Source organism: Rhagoletis zephyria, unplaced genomic scaffold, assembly GCF_001687245.7.
Source record: "Rhagoletis zephyria isolate East Lansing unplaced genomic scaffold, Rhagoletis_zephyria_1.1 Rzeph_scaffold_02286, whole genome shotgun sequence".
Lineage (NCBI taxonomy): Eukaryota > Metazoa > Arthropoda > Insecta > Diptera > Tephritidae > Rhagoletis > Rhagoletis zephyria.
In genome coordinates this window covers 60,209-77,115 of record NW_016159370.1, presented here as the reverse complement: position 1 = coordinate 77,115, position 16,907 = coordinate 60,209, and the positions used below count along the sequence as shown (strand labels likewise).

Below are 16,907 nucleotides of genomic sequence, written 5' to 3'. Positions count from 1 at the left end.
CGTTTGTTAGAACCTTGTTATTTTTTTTTGTGTTGTATAATGTAATATAGTATGTACGTATGTATTTATGTGTACGTATGTACATACATATGCATATGAAGCTGAAAGCACATCCTAAATTTTTAAGATTTTCTTGTTTCTTAAATAGGTAATGATTGTTAAAGTGCTAAAACAATAAAAACTGTACGTTCTCTTTTTGTAAAAGCTTGCATACCTACATACATAGAATTTGCGTGTACAGCGTTATTTTGATTCTCATTTATGGAACTATCAATCAGAGAATTGAGGTCAAACCTTCCTACTATATTTCTATTAAACAAAAAATATGCTAGTAGGTCACACTTTCAAATTAAAACAAAATCATATATGTATGTATGTAATTATAAATTCATAATATATGCACGGTTTGTATAACTGACGATCAAACCGCAAGCGCCACACAGTCGATATTGCGTATTAATTCAAAAAATGAATTTCAAAATACAAAGAAGGGTTTAGTACCAAATGAAAGTAGATAAAATTCAACATCACTATGTAATCAAATATTTGCCCAAAAATTTACCGTTTTCTTGCAATATGCTCTTAAAGTCGTCACTTTTTCCTTCTTGATGTAAAAACGGCAACGGTATTTAGGCAATATAAAGTGGTTTTAGTTTTCTTTACTATGGTTCTAAGTAACATTATTTTATTTGTTATCATAAGCGTAAAAATAGGTGGTTTTTGGCTATATTCGTTGACATATAGGTGAGAAGTAGGTGCGATCAAGCAAAAGTGTAATCATTTGCATATACCTTGGACGTTATAGTGTAATTCTGTAAAAAAAAAGTTGTGGCATGTCTGCGCACTTTTTCAGTATTTTAGTAAGATTTAGTAGATTTATATAATATAACCTCGTTGGTGAAATATACATGAAATTCTCGATGAAAAACAAAACCAAATATAACAAGTGAAAACTAAGTACAGAACATACAAGAAAGTCCGCGTTCGTTGTTTGCTCCATTACTGTTTTTTTATACCCTACATATAATATAAAAAGTAGGCTAAATACTGTTTTGTTTCAAAGGCGAAACTTTGAGTACTTGCATGTATCAAAGAAAGTAGATGTACTTTTATATACATATCTGCTCAGACATACAAAACAAAATTTGGGTTTAGTAAATTTTACAATAATAGCTTAGAATGACGTAATTTACTTGTCCAATGATTTATAGGGTATATGTGAAACCGTAAAGAATGGTACACATTGCATATTTTTAGTGTTAATTATTATCAAATAAAACACCTCTTTGAGGTAAAATTTTCGAGTGACGAAAGCTGAACTAGAAACACAAAATTTATGATATCAATTTCGTGACGAAAATTATACGCATTTTTTAACCGCCTTTGAAACGGGCGGCAAATCCTTTTATTTATTCATACGATTCGANTTAAACCCAAACATTTTCATAATTAAGAATAAAAAAAAAAACAATCTTAAATTTCATGCTCCGTCTGGTTGGGATTGAACCCGGACAGCCTTGGTAGCAACCAATTGTATCAAGCATCTTTGCACACTCAGCTACAGCCACGCATGTAAATGTGCTTTCATATGTTGAGTTTGAATCAACACCACATTTCGCTGTGTGCAAACATTTTCTATTTCGGTTTAGATTTTAAACAAAAATTTCTATATATGAAACCTAGAAACTAGAATTAAAACATTTTAGTTTGAGTTTTAACCCACGAACTTTTTCGACTAAAATTTAAACCAGAACATATTAAAAATTGCTCAAAACTATTGACTGGTTTAAAAAGTAGACTATAAAAAATTAAAAAAGGCCGTAGTCCCAGCGCGGTTTAAAATTAAACCCAAAATTTTGACCGTGTGGCAATTTACATATGTATGTAAGTAGTAGCGGCACATTGGGTGAACTAAATGCATTCATACATATATATTTATGTACAACTGTAGCTAACTGTGCGGGTGATAAACACATGTAGCATAGTTAAATACTGTGTACATAACTATAATTAAAACGTTGAAAATGTTACAATTTCGGCATATGACTGAAAAAAACTCTAAAATACACACAAATTGTGGTTTCCAAGCCATGTACGAAGTGATTAGCACAGCTGCAACCTTCAACTTGTCAACTCGCGGAAAATTCCCCGATTTGCAGGGAATTTCGGTTTAAGTAGTGATCGGGGAATGGGAATTTTTTTCGGGGAACTGGGTATGTTATTTTTATATATTAAAGTAACCAAATTAGACGAGTATGTTAATTTTAACCAATTTTGGAGCGACATTTTTTCAATTTGAATAGCAATATCTCCACAACAAGAGTTTTCCCAGATATAAGCTATATACCAGATGAAAGCTAAGATTTTGGGCTAGACTCGTGGAAACTTAGAATAAAATCGACTGACCAGTTTTTGAGAAAATGCCCGAAATCTCTATTTTCAGCAGCCCGATTTTTAGTTTTCAGGCGATAACGTTATGGCGTATTTATATTTTATAAACAAAATAGATAGCGTTAGATAGCTTGTTTGAAGACCCTTCTACTGATATCCACATCAATGACATGGACTGAGTAGTGCGGCCTCAGTGGTAGTTAAAAAAATTGCCTTTTTTCGAATTTCAGGCAGCAGCCACGCCCACACAGGCATACGAATCAAAACATCCTGGAACAAAACCTTCTTAGTTTTTCGTGTACTTTAATTCCTGAAAGTTTGAAAAAAATTAAATGATGGTACGTACAGACGCCAGATACATACGAAAGCATCTGGTAGTGGAGACACGAACCAAAACACATATACCTCTAGATCTTTCCAACTAGTGGCCGGAACTTAATATATAAGGTATCGTTTGAAAGGTATTGGCCTATAGAATAACACTAAATATGTTGGGTGTACCCACATGCCCCTTAAACCGGCAAAAGCAAAAAAACGTTATTTGTTTCGCAACACTTTAGCCTAATTTTTAAGAATCCGGTTAATCGCTAATGAAGCTTTAATACATTTTCTGGACACACTTTGCAAGACCTTTCCAACGATATCTCAAACATGTCCATTGGACGTCTGGATAAAAACTTCCAAATCTCGTGTATATATAAGCGAGTCATTTCAGCATGCTACTGCGGCTGCTTTCGTCACTCGCGCGCACTGCCGTGCGCTGTGATCTTTGTTATTGTTTATAGTGTTGCTATTTCTATGCATGAATGTCATGTGAAGTGAATAGAAATAATGATAGTGATGATATTTTTATCTAATATGGTCACGGGTAGACGGGGAAACAGAGAATAACCATAAATTTAAGGGCCTAATTATAGTTATGATAATTTTCTTTATAGGAACGAGCTCAAATATCATTTGGGTTACTCGTCNTCCAACGATATCTCAAACATGTCCATTGGACGTCTGGATAAAAACTTCCAAATCTCGTGTATATATAAGCGAGTCATTTCAGCATGCTACTGCGGCTGCTTTCGTCACTCGCGCGCACTGCCGTGCGCTGTGATCTTTGTTATTGTTTATAGTGTTGCTATTTCTATGCATGAATGTCATGTGAAGTGAATAGAAATAATGATAGTGATGATATTTTTATCTAATATGGTCACGGGTAGACGGGGAAACAGAGAATAACCATAAATTTAAGGGCCTAATTATATGATAATTTTCTTTATAGGAACGAGCTCAAATATCATTTGGGTTACTCGTCAAGCCTTTATGAAATAATGAAAAACTCTGGCTGCGATCAATTCAATGATAAATTTAACATTTAACGGGGCAACTGAAAGAGCGCATTAGGCCATCTGATGAAAATTTAAAAGAATTGAATGAAAATATGAGATATTTTATCTCTGAGTTAAAAATTCGTTGGAATATGTCCTGTAGACACGAAAAACGTTTTTTTAAAGCAAACGAAAGTTGGCTTGAGTCCTCTACAAGTTTTTCGTGTTCAAAACAAAATAAACGTCAATTGCCACAAGAAGCTCTAGAGGCGTGAAAAAAGATCTTAAGAGCTACAGAGAAAATTTTTCTCGCAAGTGCAACAAGAAAAAGGCGAATGAAGAGATATTCAATATACTTTTGATTAGTTCCTACCCTGTTGCACCAAGTATGAGAAAACTACCAAAAAAAAATTGCAGGATTTGCCGAAAGAAGTACAACAGCTGTTAATTATGCAGCCTTATAGTGATGATGAAGATGTTGAAAATGATGACAATGACGCAAGCGAAGATGATGATTATTTTTATTAAGGGTTATATATTCTAAATTACTTTCTAGAAATTTATACAATTCGTATTCATTATCATATAAAAAATTACCTAAACAAGTGATGATGTGGGTGATGTTGATAATGAAAATAGTAATGAAGATAATGATGAGGATAATTATTATAATGATAGGAGTGGTGTTTAACTTGTATTTAATGATGATTAGGATGTTAACAAATTATCATTAATAATAAACAATTGTTTTGGGAGCAACAGCTAAATTTTAACTTTTTTCGCTCTTTGGTAACGCCATAAAAACCAATTTAAAAAAACAAATCCTACCAAAATATTTTAGGATTTGTCTGTTTTTTACTTCATTTGGTGCTAGTTATACAAATAAATTAAAATATTTTAAATTAAATGTACATATGAATTGATCTCCCTTTTTAGGTGCGATTACCCCACTGTGCACCAGTGTATGTATGCCTTTTTTATACTTTGTTTTTTTTTTATTATTATACGCGAGCTAAGAATCGAATTCAGGTTCTATGAAATGGTGAAGTGAAAGTGAAAAATTCAGACTCAATAAAAAATCTCGACAATTTAAGGCTCTTCCATTAACATGCAGCTAGTAATCATTTGGTAAATTATTTGGAGTTAAAGATAAGTATATTCTTTATCATAAGATGCTGTTTTCGAGCGAAAAATATCATATTTTATTTTTAACAACCAAAAAACTTAAAAAAAACTTTTTGTAGTGAAAACTTTTTAGAAAATAGTTTTAGTATTTTCCTTTGAAAACGGAATGGCATTTTTATGTGAAGTGATGAAAAATGCTTTCAGTGCGCGTTTTCACAAAGCAAGAATTGTCACCCTGGCCATCACTAACAGTGTACGTAACCCGAAAAAATTATTAGTGGTAAATATTACATAAGAAAATGGTTGTAGTTGGTAAATCTTTTAAAAGTAACGATATTAGATAGTTTTCTATCACATATGATAAAATACGGCGAATTCATACAAGATGATGTTACCAGAGCAGCTGGATTTTCGTCGTGGTTCTTAATGCCAAAATTATATATTTGTTGTAATTCTTACTAGTATTGTGCATAAAATTGGTTAATTTTGTACTTCTACTATCACCTTATATGAATTCGGCTTGGGATAAATTGTATTTTTATAAAAAACCCCAATAAATGTATTTCACCACAATAAAATTTTTAACAAGAAACCTAATATATGTATGTATAAAACTGGGCCGATTGACGGCATCCGTGATCGAATAAAACTCGATTCGCATCGCCTAGCTCGGTCTCAACAATTCATGTAAGCTGCCGGGCTTCGGCAACATATTCCAGGCGAATAAAACTCGATTCGAATGAAATTAACTAACGGCTGTTTTTCTCCAATACAATTTGAAAAGCGAACTCACTACCGAAAGTTCAAAAATTAAATCTCTTTGCTTTCTTTCCGGAAAATATTGGTACACATTTAGCCTCTGTTGGTAAAAATGGTAGAAAATATAATATATCTAAAAATTTTGTAGATCTACCAATAAAGTGATAAAGTCTGTGCACTGATCACTAATCACTCGGCTATGGCGATTTGGATATTTTTTTATTTATCCCTCTCGGTACAAAAAATCAACCGCTGATGCTAAGATTTGAAAATTGGTTTACCGGCTAATTTTGGGTCATTGATTTCAAAAATACAATCAAAAATTTTATAAAACTCTTAGTTTTACCGTTATTCAGCGTCCATTATATTGGGCGGTGGTACTCTAGATTTGTAAACAAGGAAGTGATATCAATAATTTTTTTTTTCTTCTGCGAAATATATTTCAAAACTGAGAATAACATTTCACATTTTTTTCGGATCTCAATTCCACCGAAAAAAAATTAATTTGTTCATATATGTTACACTACTCAATATCGAATTTTGTGACACTTTTCACTTTTATGAAAAATCAAGATTAGCTGCATCCCGAAAATACAGTAAAATAATTGCGGTAAATTAGAATAAATAGTATACTTTTCTCAAAACAACTGTTGTTTTAAAATCAAAAGCTCTTATTTAAAAAAAAGAGCTTCAAGTACAAAAAAGTTTGTCCAATATATTGGAAAATTGTACTGAAAGGGTTATTGTTCTGTTTTTTGTTTTAAATAATGGATTACCTTAATACAATTGTTTTACCTGCACAAATGTTTAATATACTCGTAGTATAACAAATATAGCAAACCAAAATTATGCCGCGACCCCCTTTTCAGCGAACTCTAAAAAAAATCAATGTTAACACTGGTAACTCAAATCATCGAATTCGCATCTTTGTTTACAACAAAAAGCGTGGCACATACAGTCAGCCAAAAAATTGTGCAAGAGAATGTAATATTTTTCAAAGTGTAATTGTAGTGAAGATGTTTGATAAAAAATTATGTTAAATAATATTTTTTTAAAGGAATAAAAGTTCTTAATTTATATTTGTTCTGTCAGCCAATTTACCTAATTGATCGTTATATACTTCATATTCTTATTATTTCGACAATTTTCATTGCTTATTTGTATTTTTTCCCTTAAAAAAATAAGGGCTAGTTTGGTTTTTATTATTTATAAAATAAATATAAAATGCAAGAAATAGAGGAGCAATTTATGTATAATAATTTATAATTATTCAAAATAATAAAAAAAAAATCACAAAATAAATCTAGGCGTCCGATTGCTTTGATTTATAGCTAAAGTAGGTTAAGCTATAAAATAACAACTCACATGTATGTACATATTTGAGTTTTTATTATGATTTTAAATATACAATAGGGATGTTCATATAACGTGATAAACTGCTGATAAACGTGATAAAATCATAAATTCCCCACAAATTTATAATTGTACCACGTTTATGATGTAAGATGAATTGTAAACACTCGTATTTTTCAACAAAAAATTATATATCACTACGTAAAAGTTGTGGAAAAGTCTATTTAGATAAAATTTTCAGTTTTAGTATTATCTACTACAACTGTTCCTAGTTTGTATATGATACAATGAGAGCCAGAGTAGCTTGTCTACAAAAAAAAAATAAAAAATAGTAATATGAGAAACTATCTATAAATAATAATTTAAGTCTTTTATTAAAAAGTTCATTGTACTTACTAATTATAGTAAAAGAAAACTAAAAGGACTCGGGTTATTACCGTTTCGAATCTAGTAATGCATTTTAAGCTCTACCAAAGTTTTTTTTTTAACTGTCAGTTTTGCTACTCTGGCCTCAAGGTCTCGTATTTACATTCCGGTAAAAGCTGAAGCAATATGTTTTTCTAGGATAAAGCGAAAGCAATGTTGATCGAAATTTCGCAGACGGAGATGTCAGCCAATAAGATCTCTTCAAAGTTGATTAGAAATTACAATTCAAGGTGTTTAGACCGTAGCAAAAGCTGAGCAGCTTAAGAGAAAGTATTCAGTGAGAACCCGTATGATATTTAGGCTCGCAAACCAACTAGGTACCCCACTCTCTACTTTCCTAGTGGTATGATCCACAAAGCACTTCCCTGCAATAATCCCATGGCCTGGTACATATAAAAGTATTTTAGGTAAATATGAGAGGCTATCAGAGTAGATGTTTAGCTGTCTTTCTGACGTCCCACAGGACGGCGCCCTTACCGAAGGAAATATTTAGTGAACGATTCATTTACTGAAATAGATCAGTAAATGGCCACCAATATTACGTATAGGTAGTCATTGGTTTATGTAAGCAAACCGAAAACTTTGGACGGTTTGGAAAAAAACATTGTGCAAACTATTACCGGGATACGATCTCCATTGCTTGAAAAAGTATTCGAAAATTGGACTTCTAGAATTCGCTAAATCCGCATACCTGATTTTTTTTTTGTCGATATCATTAAAATTGCATGTTTCATGCACTTTTGAAGAATGACTCATAAATTTTCGATTCTCAAAAATCGAAAATGTTTTTGTTTTTATTCGTATTTTTATTGTAATAAGAAAATAATAATAAATCTAATACAAAATAATAAAATAAAAAATACAAAAATTCGCATTGAGCTGAAATTTGGTACGAATGTTGGGAAAAATATCCAAAAATAAATTGGTTTAAAGTAAACAAAAGGTCTTTTGGCGCAAAATCATATGTGCTTTAGCTTGAAACGAGGAGGATATGGTTCCTATTTTCTCAGTGTAGGCATAGCACATCAAAATCTTACGTAAATTTAAAAGAGAAAAGATACATATAAGCAAGTAAGGAAGTAGCTCAAAAACACTTAACCACCATTTAGGAGTAATCTTCACTTAGAAGGTATCCTCATTTTTAAAGGCGAAATTTCAAATAATGCAAACTATGTATATAAATAATATGAAGAAAATATTTTCAGGTGCAAAATCTGTTAACCCAAAATTTAATAAATCATGATTACTTTGGTGGCTTACTGTACAAATAATCACGAATTTGGCTGAATATTCCATAAAGAGAATTAGACACAAGATATACATACAAAACTTTGCGTGTCTGCAAAAAAAAATATAAATAAAAAAGTTTAGCTTGACCGCATAATTTTCACATTATTTGTAAATTAATTGCCTGTAAAAAATTACCAGTATTGAAAATAGTAATCCAAGCAACAAAGTTGATTTATAACCTCCAGTAAGAACATTGACTTGACTTTATACTTTGAAAACAGCAACCACAAATTACATTAGCGAAAAGTTATGTATGTATGTGCATAGTTATGTATATATGAAGGCTTCAAATCTTGTATAAATTACCTCATTTATACATTTGATAGGCGTGCGAGCATAACTACTGTTTGTAAACTTGTTAATGTAAATATATTTGTCGCATTAAAATGCCTTAAAATAAGCTGTCAGCCGGCGAGTTGAGAAAATGTAGACCAAATTGTGCCTTAGGGGCAGTGTTGTCAGGTTACTGCAGTGAGAAATCGTCGGTTTTATTCTCAAAATTCGTCATTTGCATGTAAAAATCGTCATCATATAAAACCAGGAAGCTCTTTTGTTTTTTTCTGATTGATATACGTAAAAATATAAAAGTTAAACGTTTTTACGAAATTTTAAAATTCACATTACTTTAAACAAAAATATTTTTAATTGCAATAAAATCGCATTTTCTTCTTAATTTTTAGATCATTAATGCCCGGCTGCACCAATCAATTTTGAATTTATCAGCCTTTTAAAATTTATAATGACACAATTTTGTTCAGAAAATTAAACATTTTAAATAATAACAAGAAGAACTTTGCCGTTGGTGTAAATTTTCTTGAGCTACATATACTACTTATCGACAACTGCTGTTAGTGCTGCCACATGGATACAACAATTATGTATTAGCAGAAATGGTAAACAAGTGTTTACACTGCAATTTTTAGTTGTCTGTGTAACTATCTTCAAAGTTGAGAACCAAACCAGACTTACACATAAATAAAAATCGTCATTGGGGCAAAAAAACCGTCAAATCGTCATGGGCGTAAAATCTTCAAAATGACGACCAAAGTGTTAACCTGGCAACACTGCTTAGGGGCTTAAACATACATACAAACATGTGTACATGTGTATATACATATATACAGACGAGCAAATTCGGCAATAATAAGACAAGCATGCACCCAGCACAAAATCGGTAATCGCTTGTAGTGGTAACGTGTTCTAGACCTCATTGCCTTATTATGTCTTCTAATTTTTTCGCTTCTTTTAGGCATTGCCGGTAATACACAGTAGAATGTTCTCCAATATTTAATTAATTTCGCTGCTTTGATTCATTACAGGGAAACAAAGTAGAATGCTTCATCGTAGTCAGCTGAAAAATAGAATGAATACCCAAAAAAAATTGTTTACCGTTACTTTCTGTTGAAAATGTAATCGAAATTAACTTTAATTAATTTAATTCTCATTTAAGCTTAAGTTCATTTAAGTCTCAATAAGCCCTTTATTTCAGTGAGGAAAAAAAGCACTGTTCTAAAAGTGGTTGTAAAAGCAGGGCTGTTATACAAATAAACAGCTGATACACAAAATTGTGGTGTGTGTATATTCATCAGCTGGTTAAACGTGTAACATCTCTGAGTGTGGTTATTCTGATTTAATTTTTATTATTTAATTGATTGGTGAAACCAAAAATTCGAAAATTAAAGTAAAGTAAGTAAGTAAAGTCATTAAATGAGTCTGGTGAAACGCAGCCTGAGACAATCTGTATTTTCTGTTTTCAATTTGATGTATTTAAGTATGTGCTTATCTAGGCATTCTACATTAGTTTCTCTGTTAGGCATTCTTTGTTCGCTTCTCGGGATTCTGTTTATACAAGCGTTCTCCTTCGTTCGAAGGTAATGCTGCGGGTAAGGGCTGACGGCCAATGACATGTCCATGTTAAAATAAGGTGACAGGTAACAGGATCAACGGAAATAAGGTCAATTGACTTTATTTCCCACCGTGGTGCGAAAGTGCACAGCCAATTGACATTATTACCTTTTCAAAAGCGAAACAAAGTCAACAAAAATTTGGAAATAAAGTCATTGACGCTATTTCCTCATTCAATGCTTAAAGTATGTCGATTTATAGAAAAAAATTTTGTTCTTACAATAAACATTTCCCTGTAAGGCTTTCTGCGCATTGGTCGTCGAGTCATAGTTACTTTATCGTCACAATCATCATGCAACGATTACATGACGACTACATTTTCGCACACTCGGTCGTGATATTTCAATTCATTTGGCGTCTAAAAATTTACTTGGAGCAGGTATTTTCTGCTTTTCTGGTTGATATTTTCGCGAAATATTTACAAAACCCTGCAATTTTTATAATATGGACTGTGCTGCAACACTTCTAGACATAATCTCTTCTTCTTTTATTTTCCTGAAATGTATTTTGTGCATGCACACAGAGACTTTTTACAATTTCGTCATGTTTTATTGTTAAAACGCTCACATTTATTGAATTTTATTGGAATTATCCACTTCGAAAAGATTTTATGCCAAAGACCCAAATTTTTATGCAATTTTAATGCAAATATTAACTTTTTCACTAATTTTTCCCCATAAAATGTAAACAAACAATGCGTGCACAACGATTAGCAAACGACAGTGCCGTACCTATCCGTTTCTGCATCTTCTACGATTTGTCGATAACTAGCCGATAACGACAAGTGTGCAGATCTTCTTTGAAATGCATGTGCTCTGCCCAAAATATCAGGGCGAGACGATAACTATGATTGGACGACAAGTGTGCAGATAGCCTAAGTGTTCTTTTTTAATAGATGAAAAAGGTTATTGCCAAATCCTCAGTGTGGTGCTATTAATCCACACACAATCATGAACTACCACCAATTGATTTTATTAAAAAATTTCAAATTATGAATATAGTAAAAACACGATGCGAAAAACCAAACGCAAAACGCAGCTGGAATGCTAGAAATATTTGAAGAAAGAAAAATAAGCGAACTATTAAATTGAATAAACAGTCCATCTCCAAAACCCCCGGAGGAACACTGAAAGAATTCTATGTTTCAAATTAGCATATTTTGAACGAATTCGGAATGTCTAAGGTGGAAAAGAAACCAACTTTCTATAAGGAAACAATTGTAGAAAAGAAATTTTCTTACATTAGTCATGTCTCCGCCAGCATTTTCTGACGACATCATTTAAAAGCAGCTAAAGAGAACGACGACACTATTTATCAGAAGGCACATTCAAGCCAATGTACCAAAATGCGTGACGTGGTGTGGACGCGGGTTGCGAGGGGTACGCGGGCCGCCGCGAAGCTAAGCAAATCTAATGTTTGAAAGAGCAATTTTAATGGATTTTATTTCGCTTTGGAAAAAGGAATAATGTCAATTGAATTGNAATTTTAATGGATTTTATTTCGCTTTGGAAAAAGGAATAATGTCAATTGACTTTATTTCGCNGAGAACGACGACACTATTTATCAGAAGGCACATTCAAGCCAATGTACCAAAATGCGTGACGTGGTGTGGACGCGGGTTGCGAGGGGTACGCGGGCCGCCGCGAAGCTAAGCAAATCTAATGTTTGAAAGAGCAATTTTAATGGATTTTATTTCGCTTTGGAAAAAGGAATAATGTCAATTGAATTGACCAGGGTGGCAAGTAAGGTCAATTGACCTTATTTCCGTTGATCTTATTACCTGCCACATAAAATAATGCCTTCTGGAAGCGAAAGGGTAAGCAATTCCCATCGCCTAATTCGATTCCATTTTAATTGCTGTGGTAATCGTGATTTTTGCTGGGAATACATATGTACATATGTACTACGTACATAACTAGCGTACATACCCAGTAGAAATCGGTGGTATGCGTTCATGAAGAATGCTTGCTATATAAGTGAATTAGCGTGAACAATTCATGCGTAGTCATGAATTTCCACGAATAAATTCAAATTCTAGTGAATTGCAAGCGAATGTACGTTGTCGTTGTTTTGAGTACATTTCTTGATAAATTCGAAGTGTAATTTTTGTAATATTTTCAAAAATTTTAGTGAACGAACGTGTTGTGCGATACTATTTTCAGCACAAACGGGCTTTTACAAGATACGCATTTGCATATGCAAATGCTACTTTCTTGTATGTCCCCGTATATTAAAATGTATCAGAAAAGTAGCATTTTCATATGGGGATATATATCTTGTAAGAATGCTTTAATACTGTTCCATTAATGCATTTTTGTATGTTTGAAACAGTAATACAGCCATATGCATACAGCAGTAGTACAAGTGTTTGGTTAGAGTACGCATACGCTCTGAGAAACCACGCGTGTTACATAGAAATGAAGGTTCATTTATACTGACATGTATACACAGCAGCAAGCTCATGCCACCAACAGCGATGTCGTATGCATAAAATTTATACTGGGTTGCTAATGGGCACGCGAAGCGTGACGTTCTGGTGGACTTTGAATCGCGTTAAATTGGCACAGGCCAACTAGGTATATTATGTATGTATACGAGTTCATAAAACTAGTATCCAAATATTCAGAAAATTTTTACGTATGCAATTTTGTAGCCCATTCGATTCTAGTAATAGCCCAATCACTTTAGATTTTTTCAACGAAAAAATTCCGGGAAGAAATTTTTTGACGCACTTACCTAGGTGTCTCCTGTTTAGGTGAACACAAAATGAAAATGTTTCCCCCAATTGCGGTATGGGAAATGTCCGCCATTTTGGATTTAGTGTGTTTACGATTTGCGCGCGAATTTCGCATTAGATATTTTCAAGGAAAAAATTCCGGGGAGAAATTTTTTGGCGCAGTTTGGTGTCTCCTGTTTAAATGAACACAAAATGAAAATTGTTCCCCCAATTGCGATATGTTAAATGTCTGCCATCTTGGATTTTGTGTTTTTTACGATTTGCGCGCGAATTTTGCATTAGATTTTTTCAACGAAAAAATTCCAGGAAAAAATTTTTGACGCAGTTTGGTGTCTCCTGTTTAGGTGAACACAAAATAAAAACTTATCCCCCAATCGCGATATGGTAAATGTCCGCCATCTTGGATTTTGTGTTTTTTACGATTTGCGCGCGAATTTTGCATTAGATTTTTTCAACGAAAAAATTCCAGGAAAAAATTTTTGACGCAGTTTGGTGTCTCCTGTTTAGGTGAACACAAAATAAAAATTTTTCCCCCAATTGCGATATGGTAATGTCCGCCATCTTGGATTTTGTGTTTTTTACGATTTGCGTGCTAATTTTGCATTTCTCGCGAAAAAAGGTAGAGAACAAATTAGTAGAGAATTCGATTCCCTACAATTTTCATGTGCCTATCATTTTTTTAAACAATTATTTATAGCTAATAATAGGCAAAAATGCCCAAAATTAGGCAAGTGGCGCGGTTTTTCTGAATTTTGAGGAATTTTTATTTGAACTATGTGGCACATTTAAATGGTAAAGTTGTAGAGGTCAAAATTTCCAAAAAACGCATTATTTATATGTTTACGTACGACGTGTAGATCTCGACCAACCACGCGCTCAATGCAGCGGAAACGGAGAAGCTACTCAAAACTCTACAACTTTGCCATTTAAATGTGCCACATATTTCAAATAGAAATTGCTCAAAATTCGAAAAAAAACCGCGCCACTTGCCTTATTTTGGGCATTTTTGCATATTATTAGCAATAAATAATTGTTTAAAAAAATTTGGTAGGCCATGAAAATTGTAGGGAATCGAATTCACTACTAATTTGTTCTCTACCGTGTGTACGTGTGGGCAAAATCGGACAATAACCACGCCTACCTCGCATATAACGGTAATTTTCAGAAGTACGAAAACTGCGATATTTTAGTAACTACTGAAGATTATTCACTCAAAATTGACATTTACAATAAGTTTTAGACGAAAAATAAGAATATTATAAATCTTTGGAAAATGGGCGTAGCCACGCCCACTTATGGTTACATGTGTATATCTTGGTAACCGCTGCACCAATTTCTTCCAAACTTGGCACAATTGTTGGTCTTGGTACAGCATACCAAATGGCCGAAAAGTTTTAAAATCGGACAATAACCACGATTAAAGCTAATTTATTCAAAATTGGTGCTTGCAGCAATTCTTTACCAAGAAATAGGTTTATAATAAGATTTTGGAAAATGGGCGTAGCCACGCCCACTTATGGTTACATGTGTATATCTTGGTAACCGCTGCACCAATTTCTTCCAAACTTGGCACAATTGTTGGTCTTGGTACAGCATACCAAATGGCCGAAAAGTTTTAAAATCGGACAATAACCACGATTAAAGCTAATTTATTCAAAATTGGTGCTTGCAGCAATTCTTTACCAAGAAATACGTTGATGATAAAATTTTGTAAAATGGGTGTGGCACCGCCTACTTATGATCACATATCTATATGTATCTCGGAAACCGCTGTACCAATTTTTACCAAACTCAGTATGGTTATTGTGCTTGCCACGTAAAAGCAAAACTTTGAAAATTATTGAAATCGGACTAAAATTACGGCCGCTTTTAATATAACGGTAAATTTCAGAAATGCTTGAAACTTCAATATTTCGAAATTTAAGGACGCTAATTTACTCAAAATTGATACACCCCGGCTTACCATGTACCGGTAGCTTTCGGAAAGGTGAAAAACATATGTTTAATATTTGCGCCGGGTATTTAATGTTCGGCTCCGCCCGAACTTAAACTTTCTTACTTGTTTAAACTTAAATATAAAGTACTCAACAATTCTACATTTTGATAAAGCTACATCTAATTGACTAATATATGAGTCATTACAAAATACGAAAAAAATGCCAGCTTAATTTTGTATGGAAAAAATCTGAGTTCTTTCTTTCACAGGTGGGACAAAAAAAGAAGCTGCTTTTTGCAGTAGATATATTTTGCGGAACCTTTGCGAATTTATTTCACTTTTCTGCGTGAACTTGATGTCGTATAATAAAACAAAGAACCACGAATACAAACAAACTAAAAAATGCAAGAAAAATTATAGCTTTGTTATGAAAAACATCCGAACTTCCTCTGTCACTGAATAGACAACGTTTCTCACGGGTGGGACACGTACGAATTTTTACACATAAAGGAGCTTTTAGTGTGGTCCATATTAAATATTAGTTATTAAAAATTACTAGTGAACCCGCATGGCGATAAGACGCCAAAATTTAGTTTAAGATTTTAAACAGATGGCAACACTATTCACAAACCTTAATAGATATTGCAAATGTTTCAAGTAAATTCGTCCATCCCTTTTTGAACGAAGAGAGGTCTCAAATGGCGTCGGTTTTCCATTATTTATTTATAAAAATTAACTCAAACTAATTTTTTCGGTATATTATGGGTTTATTCGAAAGAACATATATTCCCATTAGTTATGGAACCCGATTTCATCATGTGACTGTCTTCGCAGTAGCGCATCCTGTTAACCGAGTTCTCCAAGACCTTGTTGATGGTTTCTGGCTCTATCGTAAGAAATGCCCGACATACGCCTTAAGGGCGCGAATCGTTAATAGATTGTTCGCATTATATCGGTCCTTCACGGCATGGCACAGAAAAGTCTAAGGGCATGAAATCGCGACTACGAGGGGGCCAATTGACTTCACCGAGACAGCTGGTAACAGAATTACCGAACTTTATCGCTCAAAATAAAAATCTAATAGATGGCAACCCTAGCAAAAAATATTTTCAAACTAAAGTTTTATTAAAACTCTATCTTTTGCCACTCGTATTTTAAAATTTCATTAAAATTGTGTAAAAGCTAAATAAATTAGGATTTTCAAACAGGTGGCAACCTTCTGCGAAGCATTTTCAAACTGAAATCTTTTAAAGCTCTTTCTCTGATACTTTAATACATAATTCAATTACCTGAAGAATTAAATTGAATTTAATTTTTTTATCACCTGCCAACTCTCCTAAACAGTTCAGATATAAATCCTTCTCAAACCCAAGAACCATTAAATCACCTCTTTTAGTAATTTATTTAACTTAGCTTATTCTTTAACTTAATTTATTAAACTTAATAATTCATTTAAATTTAAATTTTCAATAGCTGGGAACTCTCTTCAAACCATTACAAAAAAATTTGATGTTTAAACTGAAGATTTCTTAGCACTCTTTCGTTTAACACCCATATTTTAATACTGCATATAACTAAATTCGGCTTTTAAAGCAGGTGGCAAGACTTTTCAAAACATTTTCAAATTACTACCTTTTTAAACTCCTTTAGTCTGGAAGCCTGTGGG

At 33.0% G+C, this 16,907-nt stretch overlaps 1 long non-coding RNA gene across 1 annotated transcript; it reads right to left on the bottom strand.

Annotated features, from left to right (window-relative positions):
• Positions 1-518: 518 nt before the first annotated feature.
• LOC108366492 (uncharacterized) lies at positions 519-9,796 on the bottom strand. The gene is made up of 3 exons (XR_001848091.1): positions 9,786-9,796; positions 9,729-9,730; positions 519-604 (listed from the first exon to the last, which is right to left on the bottom strand). It is a non-coding gene; the product is annotated as an uncharacterized LOC108366492 (long non-coding RNA).
• Positions 9,797-16,907: the final 7,111 nt, after the last annotated feature.